The 13550-nt window shown below is 34.6% G+C and overlaps 1 protein-coding gene across 9 annotated transcripts in view; it reads left to right on the top strand.

Annotated features, from left to right (window-relative positions):
- CCSER1 (coiled-coil serine rich protein 1) overlaps positions 1–13550 on the top strand; it is a 1108361-nt gene that overhangs the window by 63942 nt on the left and 1030869 nt on the right. The window contains exons 1-2 of one of the 9 annotated variants that reach the window (XM_074343865.1): positions 1288–4559; positions 11387–11443. The exons of 6 other annotated variants lie outside the window; for them this stretch is intronic. The gene's annotated coding sequence lies outside the window, so the exon portion shown is untranslated. Of the gene's footprint in view, positions 1–1287; positions 4560–11386; positions 11444–13550 lie in introns of those variants that run through there. 2 more of the 9 variants (XM_074343886.1, XM_074343848.1) reach the window with 2 other exon arrangements.

Here is a 13550-nt window from a genome sequence, read left to right as displayed (position 1 = left end):
CTTACTGCCAACCAGGGGAATCTCTTCTTTGCCCATCCATGCTCTGTTTGCATTGTTTTGAATAGCCCAAGAAACAGCTATGTAGGGGAGAGGTCTTTTGTTAAAAAGAAGGAAATTGAACAGCCATTTCCCCTTTCATTCTTTGACCTGCACCTGCAAGCAAGTGGTCTACGCTTCAGTCTTGTCTGTTTACATTGTTTTAAGAACATCAGCTGTTGTTTCAGAGAACTTACCTTTGAAAAATCTATGCAAGTATAATGAAAAATTAATGCTTTAAAATTGACTGTGCATTCAGCATGTTGTTTCTTAAGTTTGAATTATAAAGTTTAAATAATTGTCTTCATCTGCGTTGCTAATAACTATTTTCTGTGCAGTTTCAGGTAGTCTATCATTTCTTTTTTTTTTTTTAACATTTTTTATTGATTTATAATCATTTTACAATGTGTCAAATTCCAGTGTTCAGCACAATTTTTCAGTCATACATGGACATATACACACTCATTGTCACATTTTTTTCTCTCTGAGCTACCATAACGTTTTGTGTATATTTCCCTGTGCTATACAGTATAATCTGGTTTATCTATTCTACAATTTTGAAATCCCAGTCTATCCCTGCTATCATTTCTAATGACACGTATGGCAAAACTCAATGATTGTTTGATTTTGTTAGGCAGTAGTTTTGATAAGTGTAAGATATTTAAAATTATTATTTAAAACATTTCATTACTTATATTAAGCTTTAGTTAATGGTCAAAAAGTAAAAGTTGTAAAATTAGTGAAATTGTTTTTGTGGAGCTCAGGTGCCTACTACGAGTTAACATTTAGCAGAGAATTGGTATTCAGATCCCACTGACACTGTGAAAACAAGCATTTGTTTTCATGTAAACATTATTTAATAAGCTTTCCAGAATCTTTCATGATTTTCTTAAATAACGAGAAACATATATGCATGTATTAACAATGCCATAGTTCTCTTTTCCAAATTTTCTTTTTATAAATTCAGTGGCTAAAAAAATATAATTATTTAAAAAATATATTCTTGAACTGAAATATTTTACTTCAACTTTTAATTCTGTCATTGATTACTATCAAAATAATTCTATTTTTCACAGTCATGCTTTTGTTATATGACTTAATTAGCTTTATGATAATCATATTCTCTTATGGGAAAGATATATTGTTTAATTTAAATTGTCATGTGTGTATTCTTACACATTCAACATTTTACATTTCCGTCAAATGTTCCACCAAATGTTTAAAAAAAGTCTAGTTTCATAGACATTTTACTTTGCATAACAATATAACAGTGGCTAGGAATTTAGTAGCTTTTCTGTGCATCACTGGAATACAAATAAACTTCTTGAAGAATTCTTTTAAGCTATTACTAGAAAGAATAAAAGCATTTGAAACCTCCATTTGTTGTAAGATCAGCAGATCTTCAATTCTGCTTTCAGTCCAGTAAGCCTAGAAATTTGTGGGTTTCTCAAATCCCTTCTGTGTTTTTAACCTTTTGTAAGTCGTATCTCTATTGTTGATGCCTCTTGGTTCATCCAAGCCATGGTTAGTCTTGTGCCATTCTTGCAATTCAAGGGAAGGAGAAGGATTACATAACTGGAACACTCACATTTGAAGTGAGTAAGAATAGAGATCTGGGGGTGTTGCTCAAAGAGCTCCTGGTTGACCTTGACATCTCCATAAAATCCTTTGTATTTTGTTGAATACAAGAAAGTCACTAAGTCCAGCCCCAATTCAGGAAGAGGGCAGGTTGACTCTGCTTCCAAAGGAAGTGAGTGACAAAATCACATTGATGAAGAGATGGTGGAATGAGAGTATTCTTGCAACCGTCTTTGGAAAGTGTAATCTGCCACGAGAAACTTGAATTTCATTCTATGGGTGATTTAGAGTTATTGAATAATATTAGATAAGGATGATAGTATTAGAAATATATTTTTATAAAGTTTATTGATAAGTTCTTGAGAGCAATAAGATAATCAAGGAAGTTCATTGTGTTTTGTTTTTGTCTTTGCTTTTTCTTATCCTTAAAGAGTTCCAAAGTCTTTTGAGCATGTCTACAGACAGAATAGAAGGAGTTAAAAAAAAAAAAAAAGTCAAATAATTTTAGAGGTGGGAGAAAACACAATACTTCTTTAATGAGACAGACTCCTTCCAGTAACTTACCTAACTTATATTGGTGGAGTGCAGACATCAACCAGATGTCAGCCCTTTGGCTATTTGAATACGGTTCTCATCAAATACTGCTTTCATTAAGTAAAAAATTTTCAAGATGTATCATCACATTGGGCACCTTCTTCTAGAGACTCTTCGATTTGTCTGTAAAGCTTTAATCAAAGCGTCTTATATATAGTCCAGAGAGTTTTAAATTACCGTAAGATATTGTCATTTTGAATTCCTAAATATTCACTATAAAGAGCCCAAGTTTTGAAGGTTACTCAAAAAGCAGCTGTATGTGTTTGGGTTGTCAGATACGTCAATATACAAATTAATTGTGTTTGATTAAATATGTGGTGCAACTGATCATTTGAGCGTATAATACAACACTTTTGATTGGAAATATTTTTATTACTACTGAATATTTAAAAGTTGATAATTCCATTTTAAGGCACTTTAGAGTTTCTATTTTGTTTATATCACATTTGCTTTCTTTATGCTATTTCACTCAAAAGGGTAGAGACTTTCTCATATAGTTAAATGCACCTGGAGGATTGACTTTTTAAAGTTTTAGAAATAATTTCAACCTTGAATAAACTATATTAAATATTTAATCATATTAGAAAGTTGTTTACCAGCAATATATCATATCTGACTTAACTACAAATTGATGATATTGGGGAGCACTGTATTCTTAACTTCAAAAGAGAGTTAATATATAGTGTGTCTGACAGTGATACGTGCTGAGGAGAAAAGTAAAGCAGAATGAAGGTAAGTAGGAATGCAATAATGGGTGCATTTTTATATCAGATGTTCAGGGATGGTCTTTCTGAAAAGGTAACATCTGAGCAGAGATCTTTGGGTGGAAAATTTGTGGGAAGAGTGTTTCTGGCAGAGAACATCAAGTGCAGAATCCTCCTGTCAGGAGAGGGCTTGGCCTGTCGACTGAAGAGGAGAGGCCAGAGCAGGGTGGCCTCTTGGGAGAGGAGGCCCAGTGTGTATATGGGGGAAATTAGGTTATGAAGGTCTTTGGAAGGACTTTGGCTTTTATTTTGTGTGATATAAGAAAGGTTATGGTGTTTTTAAAAAGAAGATCAACTTCATGTTTAACAGGTGTACTCTGGCTTCAGCACTGAAAGTACCTCAGTGGCAGGGTAATCAGGAGAATGCAGATGGTAGCTTTGATGAGGGTGGTCGTGGTGGCAGTAGGGTCATCCTGAATTGCTAGAGGATCATTGTGAGGTGTGAGAGAAAGGGACCTTGTGGATGACTGGTTTAGAGGCTGGACTGCACAGAGGGAATTGCCAGTTACTGAGATGGGGGTTTGTGAGATGAGCAGGTGTTTGGGGAAGATCAGGTGTTTCCTTTGGGACGTGCTAAGATTGAGATGTGTATTAGACATCCAAGTTGAAATATCGAGTAGGCTATAGAATACGTGAATCTGAATTTCAGAGGCTAGGTTCAGGTTAGAAATACACACTTGGGAGTACATAGTATAAAACTGGCATTTAAAGTGTGGATCTAGGTGAGATCACCTGGGGAAGAGGTGTACCTAAGAAAGAGGAAAGATTCGAGAGCTGAATGCTGAAGAGCGTGTACACGTAGAGATTGTGGAAATGATGAGGAAGAACTAGCAAGTACACGTGGAAGGAGAAGTCAAGGAGGGAGCAGGAGAACCAAGCATGTGTTGTATCAGAAGCCAATTAAAGAAAGGGATTAGTCAGGAAGGGATTAGTCTAGTCTGACAAATGCCTGCTGATAGGTCTTAAATAAGGTGAAAACTGAATTTAACAGAGGCCTTAGCAATATAGAGATTATTCATTACTTTGACAAAAGCTACTTACTTGAAATGGTGGTGATTAAAAAAACTGATTGGAGTACATTTAAAATGGAAGATGCATAATTGGAGCCAGCAAGTATGTGCAACTCTTTTGCTATAAAGGAAGAGAAGAAAAATAGGATAGTAGCTAGATGGAGGGAGGAATGAAAGGACTATGGTGTGTTTGTTTGTTTCTGTGACCAAATGCATTATGCTTACAGGGAAGAATCTGATAGAATAATTCAGAAGAGAAGATAAAATTAACTGTAGGGCTAAGAAACAGCACGATTTTTTTTCTAGAGTGAGACCGCTGAGTAGCTGAGGGGGAATGGAATGCTGTGCAAATGTGGAAACTTGCCTTGGATAAGCATGTGAAGTGTTTATCCTTATTAATGAGAAGGAAGGCAGACCACATGGGCATAGGGCCAAGGGGGCTGGAGTTGTGGGACTGGGAATCTGGGGAAGTTCTTTCCAAATGCTTCTGTTTTCAGTGATAAGAACATCTGAGAGGATGTGGGGGAAATTATTGGAGATTTGAAAGGAGAGGAAAAGGTATGAATAGATCATCGAGGTGAGTTGGAGTGGGATGGGCTAATAGGATTCCTGGAGAGCACTCAGGGACGTATTGGAGGTTAAAGCCTATGAGTCTAAAATACAATCTATCGAATGGCATAGTGATCAATGAATATTTGTTCACAAAAATAAATGAATTGTGCATTTCTTATTTCTTCTAACAGAATCTAGCCTAGTACTTGCTAAGTCATTACAAGGCAGTGGATTTGGTAAGTAGCAAAGGCACCATCAGAGTTCTTACTGATTCAGTCTTGGGTGAAGTGAACTCTGGTATTTGAACTATCATATAGATTTTTGAGATAACGGAATTTAGAGGTAATCTTTTAAACATTTCCCTTATTTTATACAAGAAGAAACTGAAGTTCAGAAAAATTAAAAAGAATCCCTATCTTCTGCTGAGACTCTTACATTACTTTTTAGAGAGCATTTTGAATATTGTAGTAAGTATATTCTACTAAGAATGTTACATTTTATTCTGATTTTATTCCTTCTAATAGAGCATTCCTGTTTGGTTTTTCAATTTATGTTTGATTGCACAGTTATGTAAATTCTTTTTGACAGATTTGTTATTAAGGGGAGAAAGATGAGTAAGAACTCTAGCTTTAAAAGCTCATTAATTTTAAAGAAATGTGTCATGAATTAATGTTCTGAGTGCTATATTTTTCTTTTTACATGATTTCTTCTGGATGAGTAGAATTTTATCAAAAGAAATAGGTTATTTAAAAATGATTAGATAGGAGTTATACAAAAATTCTTCGAAGCATGTGCACTGTTCCTGAGAAGTGGGTTAAGTGTAATACTCAGCCAGTGAAGCATTATTATTAACAATACAAGATTACATTGCAGCCCTTTTTATGAAGCTCTCTATAAAAATGTTTTCTTTTAAAAGCATTTTCAAAGTGTCTTTCACTTGGGTGAGCGTTTAGTAAATGAAAGTCCTCTCACTAATGTGTATATTTCTTAGGCTACTTACTGGGAAAAGGACGTTCTTGACCTACTTGTTTACAGGAAATATAACCAGTTACATCCTATCTTTGGCATATTAGCAAGCTTAATGATGGGTGAGTCAGCTATCATGTACACACTTCAAAATAAGCTGACTTTCCTGAAGTTCAAAAAAAAAAAAAAACCACTGTTGAGCTCAGTTTTAAAATATTCAGCAATACTTTTGCATGCTCACTTTAAAAATAAGTATTCTGTCTACTGGATAACAAACACACCTTTTAGAAATATATTTATATAGTAAAATACATCAGATTTTCCTAGCTACTAAATTTAAAGATAGGATCTAGGTTAGGGTAGGTGGTTAGGTAGGAAACCTAAAACTCTTTACCCAGCCTGTGCTCTATTTGATAGAAAATAGGAACAGGACACTCTTGGTCATGTGGGGATCAAAGTATCTCTTTACTAATGGGCCAGGCATTTCCCAGTGATGTCTCAAATATGGAACTTTTTGGCAAAGGTACAATGGAAAACATGGCTTCTTCAAAAATGTGCTTCTTTTTTTGATGAAACAGATCCAAAAAGATACCCTGTCAGGCTCAAGTTGTGCAATTCACAAGCATGGAAGTTAAGGTGAAAGTCTGTAACTCCTGTCCCAGATTTAATTTTTGAGACTTTCCCTTCACTCCCACCCCATGGGAGCATTGTCCCAGGGAAACATGAAGCAGGCAAGAGGTCAGGGGCAGAGATGGGAGCCTGCCAGGATCAGGGTGCTGCAGGTTCAGAAGACGGGCTATGCTGTGAGAGTGGATATGTGTGTGTGTGTTCTGTATGCATATGGAGAATACTTAATGAATTACACTCACTCGTGAAAAATTCTGATGGATAAAATTTGTATCCTTTATCCCTGAGGAGATGTGAATAAGTTGGTAGAAAAGAACTGAACTTTTTCTATAGCACAGACCCTTGCTTCTCAAATGTGAGGTGTCCCTAGATTAGTAGCAGGTGTATCACCTGGAAGCTTGTTGGATATGCAGAATCTCAGGCTCCATCCCTAACCTGCTGAATCAGAATGTGCTTTTTAAAAACATCCCTCTCCACTGTTGGGTGACTTGTTTGAGCATTACATTTCAGAGGCAATTCTCTAGATGCAGATGCCAAATGTGTTACACATTTGTTTTTCAATGAACTAGGGCATAATATAGGGAAAGAGTAGAAGGATTTCTAATTACAGCTGGAGATTGTACTCTTCTGTTATCAAGTGTCTAGTGCCCAAGTGATTTCAGGGAAAGGAAGTGTTTTGAGATCATTCAACCAGAAAATTGCAAGAGTAAAGGAACATCCTGTTTTTAGGGGTTTTATTGATGAAATATGAGTTTGATAATCAGTGCTTTTTTATGCCCTCTGAAAAGGTTTAAAATTCAGCCGAAGACCAAAAGAAATTTTGAAGGGTCTAGGAAAAGGAGTGAAGTTGGCATTTTAGAAGACAATATTGTCTTTAATGCAAAAAAAAAAAAAAAAAAAAAGAGTCAACAAGACTGCAGAGAGAGAGAAGAAAGCTAAAACCTATTTGAATAATGTAGGCTAGAATGATGGTAACATGAATTAGAGGTATAGAACTAGGGATGAACTGTTTAGGAGGAAAAATCTGTAAGATGCATTGACTGTTGAGAGTTGGTGAGAAGGAGGAAAATGTCATGGCTAATTCCTGTATTTTGGGCCTTAAAAGCCTGATGTTTGGACATTTCGAAAAAGGAGTAAGTTTGGAAGGAATTGATTAATTCTTTATTAAGTTATTTTTTTAGAGTGAATATCCAGTTGTAGACGTGAATATCCAGTTGTAGACGTCTGGTATTCCTTAAATATTTATCTTGAGACAATCATACTTTATATACAATCTATTCTTATCATTCCAACTATTATATGTATGTACATGTCTTCAAACCTACATCCTCAGTCTAGATCATTTATCTGAACTACAGTCCCAAATATATTTGTGAGTTTAAATTCATTTTGATTAAAAATCATGCCTTACTATTATTCACTGGAAATAAAAGATTTTTCAGATTCTAATACTTACATATGGCATATGGAATGTTCTTCAGTTTTAGTTATTGAGAAACATAATTATTTGTGGGCAAGGATTGTTATGGGACTTGTTTTAGTGCCACTTTTGTGTCTAAAACAACACTTTAGAAATACCCCATGCTCAAATAAATAGTTATTGAATAAAGCACTGGACATCTGGGTCTTCAAATTGCTTCTATAAATTAGGAATGAGGGAATGGATCTCTGGGAAATCAGTGTAATAATGATGAATAAATAAGGAAAATGTTATTAAATATTTCTATGATACCATTATTTCTTTGGAGATTTCTAAAACCGGGTAATTCAAAATATTTGATTTTATCACTTTAGCTCTTACATTAAAAAAAATTATAATAATGAAAGTCTGACCTTCTCTGATGCTTATTTTCCCACGATCTCTCCTTCCTTTTTTGACTTTGTCAGCTTTGTCATTTTTCCCCTGCACGTGAATATCTGTTTACATTTTTTATTAATTTACTCTTAATTTAGGAAGAAAATGTAGATAGCTATTAAGGATATTTAATGTGCTATTTTTTTTTCAGTGACTTTAGCTATTGTTCTTTGAAAGATTTTAATAAAAAGGATTTCTGACAACATAACAAAACAAATCAGGTTTGATAGGCTTCAGCATATATGAAGTGTATATCCTGTCTAAAAAAAAATTCAAGCATCCAACACAGCTGGTACCTTTTCTGTACTTTGTATCCATCTTAGCTAGCCAATCTTGTGTATTTACAACAGCAATGACATTGATGAATCACTTTAATTTACCAGGTGACCGACAGTTTGCCAAGACTATCTGTAAGAACCAGCTAGATCTGGTCCTGATCATTACAGATACGTGTATTGTTTCAAAAAAGTGTAACTGATCAGAAGCAATTTAGAGGTACCCTCCTACCACAGATACAGAAATACATATTTTAGTATCATCTTGATTTTTATTTTTCTCTCATTCCTTTCTCTTTTTTATGGAGAAATCAATAGCTGTGTAAATAATGCTAATTTAGTTATTTGGTAATATTAATTGTGATACAGTTTGGCTTTTTGAAGTATTGAGGATAGTTTTTAAATTAAATTTATATAGTCGGGAATTGATTTTTAGAAAACAGTATTATCTTTGTGCCATTTTATGTACTTTAAAGAAAGAAATCATTATTTTGAAAATAGCAAATTGTGGTATCAATTTTTCACTTAAGTAGTTTAGACCTTAGGTCTAAAACTTAAACCCTTATCTCTCTCTCACACACACACAGACACACAGACACACACACACACATTTTAAATTGAATTCCTAGGAGGAGTTACTCCTTAAGTCTTCATAAATTCTTACCTTGTGGTATGAATAGTTATAGCCTCTTCTGCAAATAAGCTTTGACAAAGGAAGTAGAAATAATTTTAGAGGCCTTGACTATTTGAACTAAGCTGGTAGAGGACCAGAAATGAGAGCCAAATGATAAGAGTTCTTTGTTTGTTTTGCCTACATTACACATCAAGTATGACCGATTCTGGTTGATTTTTATTATGGTTAATTGAATAAAACATAGCTTATGTATGAGAAAAATCAAATCCGTACTAAAAACCCTGTTATTTTTTGTTTTCTATGTAGTAGCCTAAGGATGACTCCTATGTTTTCATTTTATAACAGTAATACAAGCACACCAAAAATCAAGGAGTGAATTTCTCAGGCTGATGTAGCAAATAATTGGATGCCTGGGAATGATTTCTGGGGTGGGGATCCATGAGGATCCTGAATTAGTAGAGAGAGTTGTGAATGGCTTTATGAAACCCCTCCGTTAGAGAAGTCCAATTCTTGCCAGTATTTTTGTGTGCTTTCCCATTTTCTGCATAGCTCTCTGTGCCAAGTGGGGAAGTGGTTATAGCTTTGTGGAAAGAAAGGTAACACACCTAATTTACCTACTTAGGAAATGTGTCTGTTCACTGTGTTTTTAGATGCTTCTTGAATATTTACAAAGCACATTCTAAGCATTGGCTGTGAAATCTCAATCACGACTTTTTCTGTCAAGTTAAGGAAACCTTCCTCCCTTGTTGTTTGAACACTGTCTCCAAAATTCTCTTTTAGTCCAAGAAAACTTGAACATTTATCATCTTTTTTTAATTTAATAAAAGTCTGTGGGCTTGGGACTGGGGTAGGTGCTGGTGTTAAGTAGTATATACAATTTTATTTAAAATAATTGTAGTTTATTTTAGTAAATGAATTGGTGTACCATGTTGCCACTCTAGTCTGACTTCTGTTTATTGGAGACTTTCCCACCAAATGGGTCAATGCAAAATTTGGGCAATAGGGGTCAAGCAGGCAGGATATAAACCTTATTCATAATAGAGAAGGTGCCTGTAAAAAAAATACTGTCCAAACAGGAACACTTTGAGAGTGAAAGGAGACATTATTAATAATAGTGCTAGGACAACATCTATAAACTAGAAGTGTCTCATGGGAACTGGGACATATGGTTACCCCAATGGTAGAATTAATATAATTATTCAGACTAATGCTATATGAGTAAGGCTTCATATTATGAAGAGTTGGTGGTCAGGTGAATGAATAGGCAACCCTGGTTTAGAGGCACAGGGTTAGACAGACATGTCCCATGTTTGGAGAGGGACATATTTAAGTGGAATCTTCCTGGGACCTACTGTTACTAAGAGGGTGTCTTGGTTCTGATTAGCATATTAAAAGAGAGACATGTATAAAATATTTGGAATTTAAAATATACTTTGATCCACTCCAGTCTTTTGTGCTCCTGTAATTAATTTTCCTTTCTTCTCTCTCACGTCGTAATTCATGCCACCGCACTGAAATGTTCCTCACTGTTGGTGGTAGGAATTATGTGCATAGTTTAGAGAATGAATCTTTTTAATAGCATTGCTTCTGTTCTTAAAGGCAGGTTTGAGCTTGGCTGGATTTAGGAGTTGCTTTTAAAATTTGGCTTAGCATATTGTTTCCAAATGAAAATAGGAGAATTAGAACAAGAGAACAGATCATACAACTTGAACATACTGTTTTACATTGGTATTTAAATTTCAAAGTGTTTTCATGTCCCTTGTCACTACAGCATTTTCAAAAATTTTAATTTGATTTTCCTTATATCTTTTTATCTTTTACATTTATAGCTTTCATATGTATATGAATATATTTCATACTTAGTTCATATTGGGATTCTTATGAAAGCGTTGCTTTCTGTAGGTTTCTTTTTTAAATGTTTATTGAGCTAATTGGAGATTCATATACAGTTGGTCACACAACAGAGATTATGTGAGCCCTTTGCTCAGTGTCCCCCAGTGCAAAAAATTACAATACAGTACTACATCTAAGATATTTTTATTGATACACTGCACTGATCTTATTCAGATTTCACTAGTTTTGCATGTACTTACTTGTGTGTATGTGTGTGTGTGTATGTGTGGTCCTACACAATTTTCTCACATATGTAGATCAGTCAAGATACTGAACAGTTCCATCGCTACAAAGGTTCTTCCCTTTGCTCTTATATAACTATCCCTACCTCCCTTCTGCCCCACCCACCCTATCCCTAACCCCAGGTAACCACTAATATGTTCTCCATTCCTAAAATTTTATCATTTCAAAACTGTTACATTCATGGAATAACATAGTTTGTAGCCTTTTTTGGATTGACTTTCTCTATGTGTTTAAAACAATATGTATTTTTTCACTATATACTTTTGGTCATAAAGCTGTAAGAATGTGATAAAAGACAATGTTTATTTAATAATGTTTATTAGAGATTCAGGATAAAGTAATATTTCTCTTTATTTTAGCATACATGGAAATAACTAACTCTTCATTATTGTATCATGGAGGGAGCTGAGAGCCCAGTAAGTGGTTATGAATACTACAGACTGCAAACAAGTATGTGTCTTTGGGTCACAGAAATGCAGATTGCATTGGTTTTTTTAACATGGGAGATTCATGTGAACATTGATCTCTGGAGTGTAATATGGCCAAGGTATTCTCAGAGTTGTCACAGTGGAGAGAGAAAGGTGGACTTAGGGTCAGAACACATAGTAATTTACAATATGTTGAGTATGTTTTATGACATTGAGGAACTCATACTGGAGGCAGTATCTTAAATATGAACACTGTTAATCCAGTGTTTATACATGACATGATTTTGGATCTAGAAGAAACCATATAACTAAAAAAATTCTGTATTGCATTGAATATGAGATAGGTAGAAGAATCTTACTCAATTATAGAATGTCTTTTGTGTGTTCTCTCAGCTTATTTTTCTTATGAAAAGGAAATAAACAAAATTAATATTCCTTGGCTGTTATCGAAAATGTGAGATAACAAGTCCTGGCAAGGATGTGGAGAAAAAGGGAAGTCTTTTCCACTGTTGAAGGGAATGTAAATTGGTGCAGCCAATGTATGGATAAAGAAGATGTGGTACACACACACAAATACACATGATGGAATATTATTCAAATGGAATATATTTCATAAAAAATAAGGAAATCCTGCCATTTGTGATTAACATGGATGAAACTTGAGGGCATTATTCTAAGTGAAATAAGTCAGGCAAGGACAAATACTGTATGATCTCACTTATATGTGAAATCTAAAAAAGCCAAAGTCATAAAAACAGAGTAGGATGGTGGTTGCCAGGGCCCTAGGGGTGGGGAACATGTGGAGATGTTGCTCAAAGGGGCAAGCTTCCAATTATAAGATAAGTAAGTTCTGGGGATCTAATGTACCACGTGGTGATTTTAGTTAAAAATACTGTGTTATATACTTGAAAATTACTAAGAGAGTAAATCTTAAATGTTTCATCAAAAAATGTTAGTTATGTGAGATGATGGAGGTGTTAACTAGCCTTACTATGGCAGTCATTTCACAATATATTTATGTATCAAATTACCTCATTATACATTTTAAACTTACATGATTATATATGTCAATTTTATCTTAATAAACCTGGGGAAAAATAGCAAAAGAATCCCATGAAAACCCAAAATTAATATTCTTGACAATAAGATCTTGATGACTTCATGAAGTTAATGTCTTATTTGTCTTAGAATTCTCAGTACTTAGGTAAAAACACGTTCAGTAAATGTGTATTGGATAACTGCAGTTTATTAGATTGAAAAATTGCTCTATGTAAATGCGTATTATCTTGGTACCTTTAAAAATCAATATTTGTTTGTTTGTTTAATTTATTAGTAAGAGATGGTTTGGAATTTCTGGGCAGCAACATAGGTCAAATCTAAGTGATCAGGGGTTTTATATTTGGTCATGTAGGTAACCCAGCTAATCAATTTGAATTCCTAGTTAGAGCTCCAGCATTCATTGGAAGACAGAGGAAAGGCAGAGTCTTGATGTTGATATATTACAAGAAGGCCTTCAGGGTTTGTATTTTTGTTCACTTTTTTTTTCACTGTTCCATTTCTTTTGTGTTGTTCTGTGGGATGTCAGTATCACCTAACAAATATTTGAAGTGATTTTACAGGTAATTGTTATAAAACGGTGGTTGTAACGGATTGCTCAGGGTCCTGCACTGTTAAGTGAAAGTAGGTGTAAGTTGAAAATTCCTGGCACCAGTGAAATTGGTCTTTGTGGCAGGAAGTGTTTTATATAGTTCCATCATCATTATCTGTGTTTTATCATTTGCTATTTTAGTCTCTGACTTGTATACCCAAGAAGCCCTCTGTGATTTAATGTGCAAGCTCTCCAAACTCCCACATATGTAACTTCCCAATAATAAGAGAACCCATGATACTCTGCCAAATTTGGTTCAACTCTGCTTCTACCTTGCTATTAACTCACCTTTCCTGATTCCAGAGTTACCTTCTGGTACCTCTCTTGAAGTTAAGAAGAAAAACTAACTGGAGGAAAAAATAGAACACCCAAACTATAAGCTCCCAGTCTTGAGTAGGACAAATTTCTCAAATCCTCATTTGAGTCTCCTCTATCAACCCAAAAAGA

Source organism: Camelus bactrianus, chromosome 2 (genome assembly GCF_048773025.1).
Source record: "Camelus bactrianus isolate YW-2024 breed Bactrian camel chromosome 2, ASM4877302v1, whole genome shotgun sequence".
Taxonomy (NCBI): Eukaryota; Metazoa; Chordata; class Mammalia; order Artiodactyla; family Camelidae; genus Camelus; species Camelus bactrianus.
Note: the sequence above shows the minus strand (reverse complement) of the source record. Positions and strands in the feature narration are given on the sequence as shown.